At 46.4% G+C, this 13592-nt stretch overlaps 1 non-coding gene across 1 annotated transcript; it reads left to right on the plus strand.

The window, feature by feature from the left end:
- Positions 1–13519: 13519 nt before the first annotated feature.
- Positions 13520–13592, plus strand: TRNAV-UAC (transfer RNA valine (anticodon UAC)). The gene has a single exon. It is a non-coding gene; the product is annotated as a tRNA-Val (tRNA).

Genomic DNA, 13592 nt, shown 5'->3' on the forward strand with positions numbered 1-13592 from the left:
GAATTGCTCAGAAAGGTCCTTCATTTTATAGGAGAGGACACGAGGCCCACAGAAGTTAGGTGGCCTCCCCAACATTACAGTCTTACGATTTGGTGGCCAATACTCCTTCTACATCAAGGTGACTCCCCTCCACCCTATAAAGATCGCCCAAATATAAATTACAGTAAAGTAAATAAAATACATATTAAAGTATGATAAATTCCATACACAAAGCATAGAGTTTACCAGGGTTCGTTAAACAAACAGAGGAAGAAAGCTAACTTTCAATCAGATGGTTCCATGCCTACCCAGATTTCATTCAACTCATCTGCTCCATTAAGCATTCTTACCCTTCTAAGTTTTATCAGTTCTGCACTGGTTCAAGGAAAATAGACCCTAGATCTTCACTTTGTTGGTTGCTGAATCTTTCAGCCTGACCTGCAGGCTCAGGATACTATCCATTGTCACACTTATAGGTCTTACTTAAAGAGAATTCCTCAGCTTCACCTGGAATTTTCCAGAGGTAAATTCTAGAATGATTCTTTAATAGGTTGCCTTAGCAACCCCACAATGTCAGATGCAGACATGACAGTACCTGCCAACAGAATGTGAACAACACAAGCTGGATGAGAGAACCACTTCCTGTTTATCGGAAAGACAGATTCCAGGTTCCTCAAGCTTTCTTTCTGCCACCATTTGCCTTCCTCAACCATTTTTGCATCATGAACACAGAAAACAAAGAACAGTTGGTTTCCTGGAGGAACGTCGAAAGTATTAGCTAAAACAAGGCCTGGGAAAGATCCATGGCTTTCTTTTCAAACCCTTGCTGTTATTGCCCGAGAGGACTAAGTGCTCATTGTGAAGCCTTCAAAAAAGTTTTCAGAGAATTTTCTTTAAGAGCACTTTTTCTTGTCTTGGTTTCATTCATTTATTTATTCAACAAATATTTGTTGAGCATCTATGGTGTGCCAGGCGCTGTTCTAGACCCTGGGGATATACCAGTTAACAGAACTGACGAGTTCCCTTCCCTCATGAAGTTTATAGCCTAGTGGGGGAAGTAAACATTAATTAAATACTCATAAAAATAAATGTGAAATTGCAAAGGAAAAGTACATATATTATGAGAGTGAGTCAGGAGGTCAAGCAAATAAATGCTTATCAGAGAAAGTAAGCTTTAACCTGACATCTAAAAGACAACTATGGATGAGTTAGGTGAAGGTGTTGATAGGGGGAAGGAGACAAGCATGCCCTTAAGAGTAGTGACCTGGAGTAAATAACTGAAATCTATGATTTAGGAACGTCCAAAGGAGAATCTAGGGTTTAATATAGGTTTTAAGTTTACCAAACATGCAGTTAGTATTTTTGCCAATATTCCAAAGAGTACAAGATCTGTGAGTCTCATTTACATAAAACTCCCTAACGCTTCTCACACTTTAATGTGCTTATAAATCACCTAGAGATTTTGTTAAAACACAGATTCCTGGGCCTGGCCCCTAGAGGTTCTGGTTCAATAGGTCTGGAGCGGTGCTCACGAATCTGTATTTCTAATAAGCTCCCAAGTGATAGTGAAACATGCTTTGAGTGGCACTGCTCTCTAACACAGTATGATTTTTATTTGTTTAAATCTCCATTTCTTTGTGAACCCACTCCTTCATAACTTTTAAAGTCAAACTACATTCTACAATGTTCTTATGATTTTTCTGATCAATTCAGTAGTATTACCAAAACAAAAAATAAAAGTGTTGTGATATATAAATAAAATAATGCCATAAGCTAAGGATCTCAAATATTTGGAAAGAACGAGAGAAATAAAAATTATAAGCAAACTGAGGTATTAGTAATGTCGTGACATTTCATTGATTTACCCAAGTGAGCTGGATTGTTATTCTTACAGAGTGAATTTCTGATTTACAAAGCAGTTTTAAGGAAACGTCATATAAATTAACCTGATGTAACTGAGGATAGGAAACTTCTACATGTGTAATGACTCTTTTACTTTAACAGGTTCACTTTATTTTTGAATGAAGCTCTGGATTTTATATCATATGAGATGAAAATAACCTTTGCAGGGGACAGAGGCAGGCCACCCCAAAATGTGCCCCTTTGACACACAGATTATTTCCAGCTAAAAACAATTGGGGCCCCAAAAGACACATAAAGAAACTTCAACCTTCCCCCTAACTGCGTAAAAGAATTTAGATAGAGGACCTGCTCCAGGAAGAGAGCTGTCACCATAGCTAACTGTATCATGATGTGAACCAGGTACAGTGGGCACGAAGGAACCTAGCAAGGCCTGTTTAATCAAATTCCTCTCTATGTCCCATTGTTTCCGAGCGGCCCAGCAAACATTTGTTTGCCCAGCATTTACTCTTTTCATCTTCCTGTGAATTGCTTCCCTTCCCTTTGAAGTCCCAAGCTCCTGCCCCCTTCTCCTTGGTTCAGGATGACATATAGACCTCATCACGCCTGTCTTTGGGATCTCACGTCTGTGTGGATTTCCTGCATGTACATAATTCAGTTTTATTTTCTCCTGTTAATCTGCTTCATGTCAGTTCAATTCTTAGACAAGCAGGAAGAACTTTGACGGGTATAGAAAGATTTTTCCTCCCCATTGCCTCCCTTTTAGGTCTGCTTCTTACTACCAAACACAATTCTTGCTGATATGTCATGTTCCTGTTGGTGTGGCTATGTGAAAAAGACACTACGAAAACAAGTTGGTGAGAGATCCAAGATTTCTATGGATTATTTTTCCTGAGAAGGTTGTGAAATATAGGGCCTATTGTCAGTTTTTAAAAATTAAAAATGAAGTCTTCTGTGCACGGAAGAGTAGGAGGATTAGGAAAGGGAACCAGGAGTAAGTTCTTGTTATTTCATAAAAATATCAGCTCTGCTACTTAACAGCTGCGTGTGAATTTGAGGAAATTACATTACCTCTCTGTGCCTGTTTCTTAGAAAACTGGGATATAAAAGAAAGAAAGAAAAGAAAAGAAAAGAAAGGGAAGGGAAGGAAGGGAAAGGGAAGGAAGGGAAAGGAAAAGGAAAACTGGGAGAGTAATAGTACCACCACACTGGTTTAAAGTAAGGAATAAATGAGTTAATATATATCATGGCAGCCTAGTTAGTTGCCTAACCAATATCCATTCTCCCTTTCTTCCTTACAAGTAAAATCTCAATTTTGTTCTAGGTGGCAATGGGCTTAGCCAACAAAATTTGATTGGCTAGGTTCCCTTGCAGTTAGGGGTGGTCATGTGACACAGATCTGGACAACAGGATGTAAGCAGACATCTACTGGCTGAGGCTCCCAGAAAAGCTATTTTCCTGATTAAGAAAAAAAAAAAAAAAAAAAAGACAAGATTCAGTTGACATGAGCCCTTTCCTCTTTGCCTGGAACCAGGATGCGAAGTCTAAAGGAGGAGCAGCCTTCTTGTGAACATTAGGAAGACAGCCTCATGGTGAGAATGATAATGCAGAAAGGTTGAAAGATGAGCTGGAGACATGGTCTCGTGACTTCATATCACATGGGATAAAAACGAACTGCTCTGTGTTAAGTCCTTGCTATTTCACTTACCTTATTACCTGAAGCCACACACATTCTCTAACCAGTATACCTATAAAACAGTTTGAGTAGTGCCTAGCTCATCGTTAGTATTCAATAAAGGTTAGCTGTTGTTACTATTATAATTTGCACAGCATTCTGTGCCCTAACCAGATGGCTAGCAAGTATTCCCCTCACTTCCTTGCAATAGTACCCCAATTTTCCTTTTTGAAATCAACCCTCTCCCTCTTCTCAGCCCTGTGGTTTCCATGGCATTGACATCACCCCGTACTCTAAGTATAGGCCCTGGGGGCGCCTGGATGGCTCAGTTAGTTAAGCATCTGCGTTTGGCTCAGGTCATGATCTCAGGGTCCTGGGATGGAGCCCCACATCGGGCTCCCTGCTCAGCGGGGAGTCTGCTTATCCCTCTTTCTCTCCCTCTGCCCTTCCCCCAGCTCATGCGCACGCTCGCTCTCTCTCTTGCTCTTAAATAAATAAAATCTTAAAAAAAAAAAAATGTATAGGCCCTGATGGGCTTAAGCCAATCAGCATGAGCCCCCTTCCCAAATAACAGTGATTGTCAAGGGCTGGGCCCTTAACTCAGGCCTCAGGCAGTGAGCACCTCAATTTTACTTGGCAAAAAAGAGTGTTCAGGTGGGCATGTAGCTGAAGACTGGCAATATAAGTGAATCTCGGGGCTCCTGGAGAGAGCGCTGGGACACAGACTCACTGTCACGCCCCAGGTGTGGTGCTCTGAGCAAGGCTGTCACCATGAGGACAGCGGGTGTGCCGGTGTGAGGGGTACAACTGGCACCTGGAGAAGGGTGACCAGTAGAGGGCAGGGAAACGGGGCTGGAGCCTTCCATCGGAAATCTCTGCATGAAATTTTACCTTACGAATTTTCAAGTCACATTCATTTGAGACTGGTTTTGCCAACTTGATTTGGATTCAATCCTCTGTCACTTGCGACCACAAGATTCCTTCTGACACTGTCAGATGGGGAAAGAAAGAAAAAAAAAAAAGAATAATTTAACATAAGGATTATAGACTTTAAACTTTCCAAACTCTTGCCTGCTGCATCTATTTAATCGAATCTAAGGTCAAGTACAATGTAAATTCATATCCAAATCGCCTTTCCGAAAGAAAGGAACCAAGCAATAAAATCTGCAATTTGCAACTGTGCAAATTCTTTCATATTTGTTTTCCAAAAGAAAAAACCCAGGTAATTGAAAGTGTTTTATTTTTGTTTTGTTTTTTTAAAAAACATGTCCAGGACAACTCCTTTAAGAATAGATGTGTATTTGGGTTTTAGAATGAACATTGGACCCAGAGACTGACACTGGAAACCTGTAACTAATACTGAAATAATATTCACAGACAGTTGTCATGGCAGCCTGCTCATGCTGCACAAAATAGAACCCACTGCATTTTAACAGGATTTATCAGAGGAAAGCTGCTGGCCTGCAGACAGCCTCTAACTGAGTTAAACAACCTGCTAATTGGTTTTATTATTACATTAGCCCTCAGACTATACCCTAATTATATTCCCCCTCAAATCACAAATATTTAAAATCACTAATAAAAACCCATAATTTTTGTTTAACACATGCATCACTCTTGAAATCTTTCCATCGGACTATGAGGAACAACTTAGAGTCCCATTGTACGCACTGTTGAATCACCTTGTAAATCTAAAGAAGACAGTAAGTGTTGGGCAAGTGGAGGGAATAACCGATTTCATTTCTGTCAACAATTAGCACTGGCTAGATCTTGCTACCAGATATTTCCTTTTAAGTGGGGTTCTGTAGGAGAGGGGAGTGGCCAAATTGTTCTGTGCTGTTACAAAGTCCCAGGGGAGTGACTTTAGAAACCAGTGGTGTTTCAAGACATATAAAAGAGGGAGGTGGAGACAAAGTATTTTGATCTGATCTATTCCTCTCCTGGGTGGCCATCTCTACCAAATTTAAGCTCATTGGTTGTGATTGGATGTGACTGTGGGTGATTTTAGAGATAGCTGGTGCTGAGAGGAACACCAGGTAAGGCCATCTTTACTGTTAGGCCTTTCACATATCACCCTGTCCCCCTCTCCCCTTTGTCTTCTCTTGAGTCTCTACTTTAAGAGAGAGGAGACAGGGTCTATTAAAATTCAATAACTTCCTGAGTTAGGAAAACAACATCAAACCATTATCATCCATTAACAGCTTGGAACAAATCAGTCCTTTGGGTGAATTAATGTTCTTCAAACCCCTTGAGATGGGGCATGTCATACACTTAAAAAAAAAAAACAACAAAACCACCTCCCACACTACCCAGTGCTGTGCTCCTAGACATATTGCAGACATGTAATAATAAACAACTTCTACCAAGAGACTGCAACACAGAGCAGTCCCTCAGTAGCTGGTGGGCAGATTAGAGACATTGCCAAAATGATACCGGAGACATCTAAGGGTGAGAAATGTGGAAATGTTGAATCGGTAGGTATATAGTTCCCCTTCATGTAACTGAAACTCCTACTAAACAATGGCCTTACAAATTAGGGGTTTTATTTTTCACATGAAACAAAGAATCTGGAAGTATGAAATCTGGGGCTGGGACCCAGGCACCTTCTTTCCTTCAGCCAAGTCACATAGCTTTCTTATTCAGAATTGTCAACTCATGTTCACAAAGTGGCTGCTCTACATCCAACATCCACATTCGCATTCCAGGCAGAAAGTAAACAACTAAGGGCAAAATGAGGCATACCACCTGAGTCTACCTTCTTTTAAAGAAATGGTTCTGGAAGCCCCCCTGCTTCCAAACATCTCATGGCCAGAATTGTGCCTCGCAGTCTTTTTCAGCTGCAAGGGAGCCTGGGAAATCAAGCTGTTTTAGCTGGCTACATTGCCAAATGAAACAAAATCAGGCAGTGCAGTGTAGAGGTTAAATGCAGCCCATGGAGCCAGATGGCCTGGGTGTAAAGCCCTGCTCCTTTATTTACTAGCTGTACAACTTCCACAAGTCACTTAATTATTCTATGCCTCCATTTTCTCATCTGTAAGCCAGGCATAACAACCTTTTCTCTCAGGGTTCTTGTGTGGATTAAATGAGTTAATCTGAGCAAAGAGTTTAGAATGGTCTCTAATACATAGCAAGTACTATACAAGGGTTTATTCTTATCTTTATTACTGAGGAAAAGAAGAAGAATGAATTGGGGGTAAGCAACCAACAGTACCCCAGATGTGTTGCCCACTCTCGACCTCTATGTGTCCTGGCTACCGTGCTCCATGTGAGCAAGTACCCCGCTATGTTTGAGACCTGTTGGCTCCCAAGATGCACTGAAACCAAAAGCCTGCCCTGCCGGAAGAGGCTGTTTCCCCATTTACTGGGAACTGAGGGCGACCAAAACTTCCAAGTATCTGAGACAGGACAGCACCGCCAGCCACTGTGCTGATGCCCACCCATTTTAGATGACTCATCAGGACTCCTTCTACTGCAAGTGTCAGTGAACCAATTCCAGCTGGCCTAAGCAAAACCAGGAATGCATTCTTCCAATAACTGAGGCGTCAATAGGCGTATGTAAGGCTTGGCTTGCTGGAGGCCTGCCAGGACGGCATCCAATCGTTCTCTTTCTCAGCTCTCACCCCTTGCTCCGTGCTTGGGCTTCAGGCAGGCAGCAGATGTCTTCATGCTTCGTGTTCACTAACTTCTCCATTCGCCACATTTGACCCCCACCTCCTCAAAGGAGAAACAAGACGTTCACTTTCCCAGCCTCTCTCCGGGCAAGAGCACAGGGATGTAACTTAGGCTCCGCCAGAGACCTCACTTAAGAGGGCAGCACAAGGGGTCAAGGGGTTATGAAATCCATCTTGTGACAACGTTAGTGACAGAGGGGTTCAGTTTTCCGAGACGCAGGGCCCCATCACTGGCTGGAGTTGCTGCCTCTGTACTCAGAGGGAGAGCAGTGGGCGTCTTGGCAAAGTGCAGCCCCGCGGTGAGATTAAGACATTGTTCCCGGCTTTGGAGTCTCTGAGGCCTTTTTGGAGACACTCTGCACCACCGACTATCTTTTAATAAACTCATTTTCTTGTGAAACCAGCAGAAGTGTTGAATCCACTTAGATGATGTTAGGTTTTGGTAACAAACAACCCACAACCTTTGTGGCTTACCATGATCAAGGTTTACTTTTCACTCTGGTGCCATGGCCAGTGTAGGTTGGCTGCAGTTCCGTCACCTGGGGTCTTTTCTCTAAGACTCAGGCCAACCTCTCTCTGAGCATTGCTGTTCCCATAGCAAAGGGGAAACACTGAAGTAGCCAATCACCAGCTGGCTCTTCACACTTGTGCTTCTGCCCACATTGATCGGCCAAAGCAAGTCACTCGGTCAAGCCTATGGCGGGGGGAAGGGTGTAAAAATCCCACACGGGGAAGAGCAGTGAGTACTGGGAACAAGAGGGTTCTGCTCTATGCAACTAAGAGTCCGGTCTGACACACCGCAATAATCAGGCGGCAGCAGAACCTCCAGCCTCTGGATAACCTCACGTTCAAGTCAAGGATCGAGGAACAAAGAAATGTCTCTTCTCAGAGTGCAGGTAAAAGCCCCAGGATCAGCTCTGATTGGGGGTAACTGACCCCGCCTGAGTCATCCCCAACCCTGAAGAGATTCATTCGAGACGTATTTATTGGACCCTTACTATGTATCGGGCACTACTTAGGCTCTGGGGAACGTAACAGTGAACAGAACCAAATCCACACCTTCATGGAACTTTCATTCTGGTTGAGGATGGCGGAGGACAAGCAACAGAATGAGTAAGTAAATATCCGGCAAATGAGATGGGAGTAAGTGTTACAAAGAAAAATAATGCAGGGAAAGGGGGGATACTGCATCTCCAGTATGAAGAAGGGGCGGAAAGAGTAATTATAAGTAGGGCAGCCAAGAGAGGCCTTGCTGACAAGATATTTGGGCAAATACCTGAGCAAGGTGAGAGAGTGAGCAATGGGCTGGCCTAGGAAAAGAGCACCCAAGGCTGACAAAACAGCAGGTTCAAAGGCCCTGAGGCAGAAGAGGCCCAGTGTGTTTGAAGAACAGCAAGCAGCCAAGTGTGGCTGGAGTACACAGTAAAAGAAAAGGCAAAGTAATAGGATTTGTGATCCGAGAGGTAACGGACAGGGGAAAGGGCACACCACACAGGGCCTTGCGGGCCACTGTATGGCCTTGGTTTTCACTCCAGCTACGGTGAGGAGCTATTGGAGGGTTCTGAGCAGAGGAGTGACATGATCTAACTTACCTCTTAAAATGGTCACTCCGGCTACTGTGCAGAGAACAGTCCGTAGGGAGGAAAGGGCAGAAGCTGGGAGGCCAGGATATGAGGTGTTCGGCGATGACCCAGGCCCAATGGGATGAAGGCCTTGACTGGTGTGGCAGCAGAGGAGACGCAGAAAGTGACTGATCAGATTCTACCTAGGTCTTGAAGGGCAAGCCAAGAGGATTTGCTAATAGGATTAGATCTGGGGTATGAGGAAAAGAAGAATCAAGTATGATTCAAAGTTTTGGGCCTCAATAGGTGGGAAAATGAAGCTGCTCTTATCTAAGATAAAGCAGAGAGGGGGAGGGCAGACGGAAGGTGGCCGTCAGGAGCTTTGCAGCAGCTCTGATAGGCCATCCAGGTGGTGGGAACGAACAGAGAAGAAGTCCAGGTGCAAAAGTGACTGCGAAGGGAAACAAAGATCGGGGGAGGGCGGTATCCTAAAAGCCAGGAGGGGAAAGCGCTTCCAAAAGGAGAGGCATCGGAGGGAGTGCCTACAGACACATCTTTCTAGGAGTTCTGCTGCAAAGGAGAACAACAACAACAAAAAACACCCCTGAACTAGCTGGAGGCAGAAAGGGGATCAAGAGCTCGTTTTAATGCTGAGAGACATTACGGTGCGCTCGCAGGTTCACCAGAAGGAGACGACAGGGAAGGTAAATAAAGACGTGGGAGAAAGGGGACTTGGAGTGATTTCCTGGAGTAGGCAAGAGCAGGTGGCGGGCTGGATTTCAAGGGGAAGGCGGACAATTCGTCTAGGGCAGGATTTCTCAAGCACGGCACTAGGGACATTCGGGAGCGGGTAAGCTCGGCCGTGAGGGGCCGTTGCGTGCACGGCAGGGTATTTCACAGCAGCCCCGGCTCCACCCCCGAGACGCTGGCAGCACACCAACCCCGGCACCCACGCTGTGACAACGGAAAGTGTCTGCAGACATCACCAAATGGCCCCCAAGATTCCACCCCAACCAGGAGACATTTTGGGTGGTCACAACTGGGGGGACGGGTGCTGGGGCATCTAGTGGGTAGAGGCCGGGGATGCGGTGAGGCATCCTACGGGGCACAGAACGAGCCCCACGACCGAGAGTTACTCAGTCCCAAATGTCAACACAGCTGTTGAGAAGCCCTGATCTACAGAAGAGGCCTGGTGTAGATCTGTGATCACGCAGATACCAGCGGGTGCGCAGCGGTGGTGGGGACTCGTGGAAGTTCTCTTCTCAGGGCTTCCAACTCTTTACTGAAAACCAGTTCATCAGCTGAGAGGCTGGGGAAGGAGGTACAGGAAGTTCAGGGAGAGAAGATAGGAAACTGTCCTTTGGGAGAAGAGGAGAATGAAGGACATAGATGCAATTCTAGGCTACATTAAGGGTTCACTTGAGGTAAGTAGTCAAGAATTTAGTGTGAAATCAGTTGACCTGGATATGTGTTCGTCTCTGGGCCATATACAAGGGGAGAGTACAGAGAGAGCTGGACTTGACAGACTGTGGTTTTGTCAACAAGAACAAGCAACAAAAGGGCAAACGAGTGCTAAAAATGACCACAGAAGTTGAGCCGGGTGAGAAGACAGAGGAATATAAATGACTATGAAAAGATAGGTGGGCAAAGAGCAACGAATATCAAATATCCATTCCAATAAGCTAATTTCAAATGTTTCAAACTTGAGCTTCAAAAGGGAGAAAATTAAGGTGAGCTGACATTCTAAGGTAATGACTTATTTTCTTAGTAAATATTGGAGCACGATACTGAAAGACAGATTATAACCATTTCTAAATGCAATCAGATAAACAGCTTCCTAAGTCAGCTCAGTGTTTGGGGTGGTGGTTTCTTTGGTTGAGTTGCTCTCCATCAGTAAAGCCATGCGCTGGGGAAGCCACACCAAACGTCTGAGAAATCAGGAGACTCCAAAGTTTGAAGGGACTTCTAGTCCTTATTTACTAGTTTGTTGATGGATTTGACTTACAGTTGTTCAGATGCTTCTGGGCTTACCTCGGGGGAACAGGCCTCACAAATCTGAATGAACTGCCTGAAGTGCCAAGCAAAACTGTGGCCATCTGAAAGGCTGTCCATGACACTGACGCTTTCAAGGTGAAAGTCACCAATGGTTGTTTCCAGGTAGGCGTTTGTTTCCTGCTTTTGAGGACTTCATCTTAAAATTACAAAGGAGGGGCACCTGGGTGGCTCAGTCCACGGAGCATCTGACTCTTCGTGCTGGCTCACGGCCTGATCTCAGGGGCGTGAGATCGAGCCCCGCTTCAGGCTCCATGCTCTCCAGGGAGTCCGCTCAAGATTTTCTCCCTCTCTCAAATAAATAAATAAATCTTAAAAAAAAAAAAAAACAAAATAAAATTACAAAGGAAAAAAATAAAAGGTATCCATTATCTCCCTGAGTGCATACGAAATATTACAAGAAATCAAGGGCACTCTTAAGGGAATAACATGTAGCCTTTGCAGACATGGGCCTCCTGAAATCACTTAGGTAGCAGAAGACTGAGTAGAAGCGGAATGGTCTCAAGCAAGGCATTCAGACTCATAGGCTTTAACTGCCTCAGCTGAAACATGAAGAGAGTAATACTTATCATGGCTACCTCACAGGAGTGTATGTGAAAGTGCTTGTAAACAATAGAGATTGTGACTATACTTTGAGGGCAGCGGGGAAGTGGAAGTGGAACAAAAGTCTCCCTCCTTGTCAGAACGGAAAAAAGGCACAGGAGTTTTTCACTAAAGGCAGGAACCTATGTGGCATGCATCAGAGGTGCACCAGCTTCTTTTCTACGTGGGGCGTGTGTGGGAACTTGGCCAAAGCTTGCACTCAGAGAACCCATCCTTTAGAGCAAGGGCAGACAGAAAGCTGGGGACAAGCAAAGCATTCCCTAGAGAAAAACCAAAACACAACTGTGAGTGTCATTTCAGGCCTAGTTCGCGGCAGCCTTGTTCTGCACCGACAGAGGTTTGGAAACAGGTGGGATATACTTACTGTTGGGCATCCTGGGAGTCATTATGGGTCATGGACTAGCAGGAAACGTTGAGCTTTCGTGAATCCATCCTCCTGCTGGTGGCTATCCACTCGTGGTCATCTGCATCAAGTGCTCAAGAGGCCTCGAGAAAGGTATCAACAAAAAGGCATTTTGCAACGGGCCCCATGATGAATATTACGGGGAGCTCAGTAGGAGGTAGGAAGCCTGGTAGTAGAGAACCCAAGCACCAGCTGCAGGCCTGCCTCTACTCCTGCGGAAAACATACATGGCAGGTAACGGCCTCCATCTGCCCACCTGGAAAGGAAGGATAACATTTAGACCCAGAGGGAAAGTAGGGGTGTCTACTCCAACCCATGCATTTCTACAGAGGAGGTCACTGAGGCCTGGGAGGTGAACTGAAGAGCACATAGCAAATGAGTAACCAGGGCAGGACTAGAATCCAGATTATGCCTCCCAGATTAGTGTGCCTTCCACCCACCTGTTTCTTTCAGGGGTCTTTTCAGGAAGACTGGAATTGGCTGAAGGGGATGCTTTCATACAATCAGTACCATTTCTCCGTCATTCTGCCGGCTTCAGGGGAAGACGCCAGGGAAAAAGACAGCCCCAGCCTTCAGCCATGTTCAACTCGGCACTTAAAAACGCGCGCCAAGTGGTTTTCGGTGGGTTTTCAAGCTTGAGGGTGGTGAGCAATCCTAGGACGATGACGAAGATCCACCCAAAAGCACTGGGGACGGCAAAGGACACTGACAATGAAAACTAAGAAGCGAGACCACACAGGAGCCCTTCGTAGTGGAGGGTTCCAGCACCTTACCGGGGCCCACAGTCCGGGAAGCACAGCCACAGGTTCGCGGGCCGCGGCCTGTGCAGTCGCAGGGTCCGGCGCTGGGCTCAATGCTCTGCTTATCACCGTTTTGGAGTTCCGAGTAACTCATGAACAAGGAACCTGGCATTTTCATTTTGTACTGGGCCCCTCAAATCTTGCGGCGGGTCCTGCTTCATCACCCTCAGCCGGAAAGGGGTGGCCCGTCTACACCGCCCTTCCCCCTCCCCCCCAGCCCAGACAAAGAGGGGCCAACTAAAGTCCTGCAACTTCCAGCCCCCGTGGGCGGCTGGGGGCGGGGGGGAGAGGAGGAATGCTGTGAAAATGTCAGGGAGCATTAGGAGCCTACATCCTCGGGCAAGGGGCCCAGCGGCCTCTTCCAACCCCCGCAACATAAATGCCTGTAAGACAGTGACCCCCGGCCCACACCCAAACCCAGCGCTGCCTGAATCTTTGGCTCTAAGTGGCACTCCTGTCCGCCCTGCTCCGGACTAAGGCCCCCAGCGCTGCGGGCAGCGGCTCAGGGTGCCCAGGGCTAAACGCCGGGAGCGCGGGTCCCTCCGGAGCTGAGGGAAGCTGCCAAGAGCGGTCGTGGCCGCGGCACCGTCCGCTTCCGCCCGCGGGGCGGGTCCCGCCGACCTCGCAGCTGAGAGAAAGTTTGGGACGGCTGACTAGCGGCGCGGCCCTCAGGAGGGTAACCCCAGCCCTGGCCTCGCCCTGGTCACAGGGGTGACGAACGTGGTGGGCAGGTTGAGCGAACCGCCCAGACCCCACAGCCAGAGCCGGGGACTTGGCCGCGAACACCCTCTCCGGCAAGTGGGGCGGAGCCACGGCGGAGGTGGAGCTCCGGCCGAGGGGCGGGTTTTGAGCGGAGGCGCTGTTTCGGATGTGAGACTATGAATAAGCTAATGATGCCACCGCTCTACCGGGAAGGTTCCATAGTGTAGTGGTTATCACGTCTGCTTTACACGCAGAAGGTCCTGGGTTCGAGCCCCAGTGGAACCA

Source organism: Ursus americanus, chromosome X (genome assembly GCF_024610735.1).
Source record: "Ursus americanus isolate L20-20 chromosome X, mUrsAme1.1.p, whole genome shotgun sequence".
NCBI lineage: Eukaryota > Metazoa > Chordata > Mammalia > Carnivora > Ursidae > Ursus > Ursus americanus.